Source organism: Chinchilla lanigera, unplaced genomic scaffold (genome assembly GCF_000276665.1).
Source record: "Chinchilla lanigera isolate Chin_1 unplaced genomic scaffold, ChiLan1.0 scaffold00051, whole genome shotgun sequence".
NCBI lineage: Eukaryota > Metazoa > Chordata > Mammalia > Rodentia > Chinchillidae > Chinchilla > Chinchilla lanigera.
The window spans coordinates 10,324,020-10,331,868 of NW_004955452.1; the positions used below are offsets into that span (position 1 = coordinate 10,324,020).

Sequence of the window (7,849 nt, forward strand, 5' to 3'; positions counted from 1 at the left end):
TATATATATATATATATAAAAGATAGGTAAGGTAGTTATACTAATTTCTCTTAATTCATTGAAAAGTTTACACTAATATTGTTTGGACAATTAAATATTGATACCTTGTACTCTGAGTAACTAATTTAAAGATAACAATATGCAATGTATTAGCCACGGTTATTCTCCTATTATCTTATTTTGTAATTCTGTGGGGGGGTTTCCTCTTTAAAATTAAAAAAAAGAAATATATTTAAGATTCTGAACTTTAATTGTACTAAAGCAAATTCAGTAGTAAGAAGCCAAAAGGACACCTGAATTCAGCCTGTCAACACCACTCTGAAATGTTTTCTGGGCTAGATCAGGACAGTTAGAATGACTATAACAGCTGCAAGTTCCTGAGGTTGCAAAATAGATACTTGGGAAAGGTTATTTGAATCACCTTTCAAAATAACCTACAGCACAGGACCAGCATGCAAAGCAAAACTTTCCAGACTATTGTTAGCATTATGTAAAATATACCATGTTTCAGAATTTAGTATTCAATGGGTCAGCTTAATTCTCACTTCCCACTTTATCCAATGTATAGACAAAATGTATTTTGTCCATTATCTACCCCAAGAAAAGGGGAGAAGGAAACTCTCTATATACAGGGTACAAAATAAAACAACATCTTGTCAGCATAAATTCTTTTGTTTTAGGCCCAGAAATTTTTTTGCTGTCATGGTATTTTGGTCTAAATTTCCCCTAAAACCAAGTAAGTTACATTTCACTTCCTCTCCTACACCCGCTTTTTACAAATCACATTTTATAATCACAACCATATCTCTCTATATGATGCTAGTGGCCTTTTCAATATACTGTTAATTCTCATGTCTATTTTCACAAAAACACAGCAGCACTGACAAACTTTAAAACCCATACAGTGAAAATAAATGTTTCATGTTATACATAAATGTGAAGTAAAAATGGTGAACCATCTCTGTAACATCATTGTCAAGAGGTTATTTTTCTTTTCTTATTAGCTTAGTTGAACATGGATTCATATTCCTTCTCTCTCCAATTAAAGAATGTAAAATTCTCCAGCCATGGTGGCACACGTCTGTAATCCCAGCACTCTGGGAGACTAAAGCAGGAAGAACAAACGTTTGATCCCAGCCTGCACCATTTATCAAGACCCCATCTCAAATGAAAAAATGAAAGGGCTGGCCAGGTGTGGTGGCACATGGCTGTACTCCCAGCACTTGGGAGGCTGAGGTTGAAGGATTGTTGCGAGTTCAAGGCCAGCCTCGACTACCTAGTAAACTCAAGGCCAGCCTGAACTACACATGAAGACTGTCTCAAAAAAAAAAAAAAACTTATACAACTAAATAAATAAATAAACAAACAAACAAATAAATGGTCTAGGCCAGGGAATAGTTCAGTAGGAAAACCCTGGGTTCAATCCCCAGTATCTATGGGGCAGTGGGGTCATATAAAATTCATTCTTTCTTGTCTTCGTCCTCCAAATGTAATATACTACCACCGCCAAATGATACTAAGATGCAGCACATCTCTTTGAACAGGCATCTGCAGAGCTCTGTGCACACACCATACAAACAGTATCTAGATCCAGCTCCCAGAAGAATCAGTGAGGGTGAAAAATACTAGATAGAAATTAAGTTTTCGTATTAATGCTACACATTTTGAAGAGACTAACATGAAAAGAATGGAATAGAATTCAGGATGCTGTTATAAATAAAGAGCAAAATAAAAGATAATAGGATGTAGAGAGATAGAGCTTTCTTAAACAGGAAAGGGATCAAGAAATGGAGGGAGGGAGGGAGGGAAGGGTCAGGGAAGGAAGGGCAAGGGGAGGAAAAAAGGAATTGAGATGTGTAATGTCCGTGCACCAACTCCACACGAGTAAACATTATGCACTGCAAACAAGGACTTAATTAATTAACTAATGGATTAAGGCCTCTGCTGAAAGATAAAACCTTTACGACAGAAACTCAGTTAGTGGCATGTTAGTGTGACTTAAATAAGGGGCTTAATTAACCTTTGGTTAGGTAACACTGCAGAGGCCTTGACCACGATGAGAATTTCAGACAAACTCAAGTCACTAAAAACTTAGGAATTTCAATGCAGAGGAGGAGCTACGAGGAATAAATACAAATAATGCCCTTTTTTAGCATATGTTACAATATTTAATAATTGTAATCACCTTGAATTAGTATATATTCATGTTACAGAACAGTGCGATATTGATACTGTCTCTAATGATCTGAGCAGCTCCATAATTACCAAAAATCATAACAGTATTGCTTTAGCTTATTAAATCCTGTTTGATAGTTGAACTATTTTGTCTAACAAAGAGATGAAATCACTTTAATTATATTCTACTGACTGAAGACCTCCAAATGAAGATCCCATCTCACTAGAAAAACAAACAGTATAATCTATGACTTACACTTGAAGTGCTTTTCACTCAGAAAAATCATAATTTGTATAATTTAAACTAATCACCAAAAGGAAACTTGTTTATAGCCAAACATGGAATGAAGAATAATGTCACTAGAATCTATTGTTTCTCTATCATACCCTTCTCATTCTGCTGACAAATCCTCCTGATGACTCATATCCTTCTGTACTAACTCATCGTTCTGTTCCCTCATGACAGGTCTTTCACCAATAATGGAAAGTGGAAAACGCACCAATCTGTCTTGCTACTAAAAACAATAAATATCAAATATGTATGTAGATCCAATTTACAAATACAGTGGTAGTACAACCTAGCAAATGTGTCCCATAGAACAGTAGGGGGAAAAAGATGCTCAAAATTTAACTAAAACTAAAGAACAATTGAAAGAAAGCAGACCTGACCAGGAATTTGAATTCTTGTCAAACAACACATTAGTTAAGAGCCAACATTTTTGACCACAGAAGAAATAAAAATATACAGTAATTTATCTGATCTGCTAAACAAATATATCATGAGTGCATTTTATGCCAAAAGAACCAACCTTTTCTGAGAATGAAATTTTAACTCAAAAATACTATGAAAGGAATGAAATACACTTCTTGAAAGGTAAAGACTGTTCTAATGCCCCAGATATTTCTTCACATCAGGCTCAACTACCAAAAAAAGGATCACAGAAAAGCCTAATCTTAAAATTCTCTAGTTGAGTCAGGTGTAGTGACACACACCTGTAATCCCAGCACTCTGTAATCCCAGTTCTCTGTAATCCCAGAGGCTGAGGCAGGAGGATCATTGTGAGTTCAAGGCCAGCCTGGGCTACAAAGTGAGCTCAAGGCCAGCCTGAATTGCATAATGAGACCCTGTCTCAAAAAGAAAATAAAATTCTCTGTAGTTTAGAGGTGGGCCTGGTGGTGCACCCTTGTAATCCCAGCACTTGGAAGGCTGAAGCAGGAGGATCACCAAGTCCAACCTTGGCTACACAGTGAGTTTCAGGCCAGCCAGTCAGCCTAGAATAATACAGCAAGACTTTTGACTCAAAGAAACATATTTTTTTCTAGAGTTTATAAAACCAACATAGTGCCTTATAAATTTATATTCAAATGATGAAATGTAGTTTCTAGGCCACTTAAACTGGTGGTGAGTTTTTGGTTCAGTCTAGACCTCTACAACTCCAACAAGAAAAAGATATGTATACAACATCCACTGCAGCTCTACACTAAGCACTCCTATAACGTATCAAGTCCCAAAAGAGTGGGCCAGAGGTCAACTGAACCAGAGAACACAGTTCAGATGATAAAATAAATATACATAATGGGTATAACGTAATAGTTCAGAAGGTGAAAATAGAGAAGAGACGCTAATACTCCATGGATTAACATACTCCAGTCACCATTTATCAAAGTAATTATCCCTGTTCTCAGACAAGAATTTAAGTACTATAAGCTTCAAGAGAAAAAGATAATTAAAAAAAAACCCACATGGTTTTATCCACTGCCATCTCCCCTTTAACTTAGATTCTGAAACTTGGGATTCAACAATTCATCTATAAATCAATTCCCTTAGGCATAAAGTTAAAAGAATCCTAAAAAAAAAAAAAGTTAAAAGAATCCTTATAGCATATTAAGTTTTAAATGAGATGATTGTGATCTGGCACAAAGAAGGTTCTCAAGAAGGAAATGTTGAAACCTAAAGCCCTAAAGTTTAATGTTGGACTTTTTCAGGTATTCTAAGATAACAAGGTCTCTACCACCACCCTACTCATAAACTGTAACAGTTTACCCATATTAAAACTATGGATCTATGGATCCATGCTGGGCATTGTGGCACACGCCTGTAATCCCAGCACTCGGGAGATTCAGACAGTAAGATTACTGTGAGTTTGAGGCCAGCCTGGGCCACAAAGTGAGTTCAAGGTCAGCCTGAACTGCACAGTGAAACCTTGTCTCAAAAAGACAAAAAGAAAATAAAATGAAGTATAACTACAGATCCTATTTCCACTTATTCAAAAAACTTTAAAGAGGGCTGGGGATATAGCTCAGTGGTATAAGCGCCCACCTGGCAAGTGCAAGGTCCTGAGTTCGAGCCCCAGCACCGAAAAAAAAATAAATAAATAAATTTTTAAAGATCCCCAACTTCTATTTAACAAGTTATATAGCTGAGGGAATTGCACCTACAAAAAAAAAAAAAAAACTAACTCCAAGTTTTACTCTTCTAAGAGTAAAAATATTTGTGCTGTTCCTCAGAATCTTATTTGTAAATGCTTTTTCTAGAAGTTTCACTGATTACCAACCTCACAAACTGTATCCCCACTGAATTTCAACTGTCTCAAAACTGTAAAGTGATCTATAATTACTGCATAAGGAAATACTACCTTTAAAGGAGAAAATGAATAAAAAGCTAAAGAAAGGGGCTGGAGATGTAGTTCAGTGGCAAAGCTTGACTAGGCTCCTGGGTTCAATCCCCAGCCTGGGGCAGTTGGGGATGAGAGGGCCAGAACTTCAAGAAAACTAAATCTAATTTAATTTGTCCATAATTTTTTTTCAACTAAACTCTATGCATATGTGTGTATGCATCTGTGACTTTTGGACTTTTAAAAAAGTTGCATGCAAAAAGCATTCAAATATTTACTCTTCCCTAGTGCCACCAAAGCTCATGATGTTGTAAATGGTTTCTGCCTATAAACTCGGTTCACTCGAATTAAGTATTACTTGACTGACTCATGGAGGGAGTGGTCTGACTTGCTGTTCTGAGTCAGAAAATATCCTGTTCAGCAGTTCTAAACTATTTTTCCTTTGTAAAAGTGTTCTAAAATACTACTAGCTTTTCTAGCTACTAAATGTAACAATTAAACTGTAGCCTTAGGAGAAAAAGTCTTAACTGGTAATATTACTTTGTGTCTGAAGTTCAGTTTATAATTAACAAACTGTTTTCACATGTCTCCTCACAAACTCCTGATTTAAGTATCCCACACAGCTCAACAGAAACTTTCAGGAAGGGGTAACTTCCAGGTGACTCTTAGCTCCAACAAATACTCTTCCCTTCCCCTACCCTGCTAAAAACGAAATACATAAAAGGCTACTACATTTCTTTAATCAGACTTCCCTCATCCAGACATATCCCAGGTGCCTCATAAAAACTGTCTCAAAGCACACACCCTGGGGCCCCAAGACAGTTTCAAGAAAGAATCTCCTCCCACATTAAAACCTAGCTTAGGCCCCAAAGAGCCTCAAGTCAGCACTTCCTAACCCATCCCTTTGCCTCCAGCCACTGTCTTCTCCTTTAACTCACACAACTCTCATCTGTACCAGCTGCAAGGACACTGTATAGAGACAAAGAGACAACACACTGAAAGTGCTAGGGAGTCCTGGGAAAACAAGAGTTTTGGAGTCAGACAGACCTCAATATGAAATCCAGCTCCCACTCTTGTTAACTGTCTAAGCTAGGACAAGTTAATTGTATGAGTCTGTATCCGTTCATCTCATCACCATTAAGTCCATGGGGGCTCATCACCATATCCCTGGTGGCTGGCGAATAGAAACCAACTCAAAATGTGCCAAGTGAATGCAAATGAAGATACCTACCATCTTTATTGTGGCTGTGAGAATTAAATGAGAACATAAAAACACTTGCAGCGTAGTAGGCACTTAATACTAATTAATTCCTTCCCTTCCCTTCCCTCCCCTCTTCCCAAGCATGACAATACTATTTCTGAAAGCATAACATACTAGTGATTAAGAGAGAAAAAGTTCACTCTTAAGAAAAATGTAATTTCAGACTCCTAGTCTGAACTATATGAATGATTTGCCTACAATTCTATTAGCTCCACTACCAAAAACCCCAACCTAAATCATACTGAAGGAGTCCAATGTCTGAGACATCATTATCTTCTATGACTATATCGCTGAGGCATAAAATCTCTCTGAAGGTACTCTTTACCAAGAATCCCTCTTTCAACAACACCAGATGGGAAAAATCAATGACAATGATTAGTCCATTCAATAAGCAACTTTTTAAAAATCCGGATCAGCCAACAGCGGCACATGCTTATAATCCCATCCATTCAAGGAGGCTGAGACAGGGAAGGTCAATCTGGGCAGGTTAACAAAACCCTGTCTCAAAACAAAAATAAAAAAGGGCTGGGCATAGAGCTCAGTGGTACAGCCCTCCTGGGTTGGATCGCTAGTAGGGGTAGGGGGTATCAGAATCTTGGCAACTTCATGGGGTTTTACTAACTCAATGGTATACCAGCAAGTGATGCTGAGATCCTGATGGGTCCTCCTGTATTCTTAATTCCCTTTTGCACACTTAACAAGGCATAACTTCACTCACTTCCTGTCTGAAACTCCACTGTAACACAGAGCATGGCAACAACTACAATCCACTCACCAAGCAGTCGTTGTAGTTTGGTGGCTCCAAACTGACAAGCATTTGCTGAAAGCCTACAGTGATACCAGAATTAGTGTCTTTATATACTTCTTCACAAATTCCAGGAAGTAAACTAACCTAGTTTTTCTTCTTCATCAATGTTACACTATTATTACTTCTTAGGAGCTGTTCTCCAAAAAGGTGGGTAGGAAAACATCACCATCTAAAAGATGCCACTTCAATTTTCCCACTTTCACTTATCTAATAATACAAAATTTTTCACCTGAAAAATTAGCAGTACTTTACAAAAAAAGTTTATGCTTCTGAATACAGGCAAGGGCACACTGGGCAAGAATTAAGACTGTGTTAGCTCTTAGAGCCCCCAGACTAAGATGGGATGACAACCCTTGACAATTTCGGAAACTTATGTCAATTTTATGAAACGTGGCAGAGGGTGTGGGGAGAGATTAAAGAGAGAAAAAAAAAAGAGAGCCACATCCGTTAGGGGGGAATCCCAGCGCCAGACAGCATCGTGTCACTAGAAGACTCAGATCCTTCCCTCTTTCTAGAACGCAAAGATTCAGGGACAAGTTATGCTCCTGGAGAGAACTCCCTTACCCAAGATACCAAGATTCACTGTCCCCACACACAAAGACCAAGGAGAAAGGCGTCCAGGATGCCCGCTCACACGCTGGACAAACGCAGGCACAGCCTTGCACACTCCCTCATCTGCCACTCACCTCCCCGAGGCGGCACTCACGATCTCCCCCGATCCACGCCACACCCTCCTCCCCACTGGTGCCCACACGCTCCCCCCACGCTCCCTCCCCCTGGACTCGCTCCCACTCGCGCTCCTCTTCACTCCCCACGCTGCCTACTGCCCCCACCGCGCTCTCGCCGCCTTCCGCGCCCCCACAAGGACACTCACCTTCTCCCGCACCACACACACTCGCGCTCGGCCCCACGCGCTCAGACACCCCACGCTCCTCCACACGCGATCGCGCAGCTCCCTCCCGCCCGCCCGCCGCCGGCCCGGCCCGGCCC

The 7,849-nt window shown here is 39.4% G+C and overlaps 1 protein-coding gene across 1 annotated transcript in view; it reads right to left on the reverse strand.

Annotated features, from left to right (window-relative positions):
- The window catches only part of Ptp4a2 (protein tyrosine phosphatase type IVA, member 2), a 37,911-nt gene extending 30,062 nt beyond the window's left edge, over positions 1 to 7,849 (reverse strand). The window contains exon 1 of the mRNA XM_005395037.2: positions 7,734 to 7,849. The gene's annotated coding sequence lies outside the window, so the exon portion shown is untranslated. The remainder of the gene's footprint in view (positions 1 to 7,733) is intronic.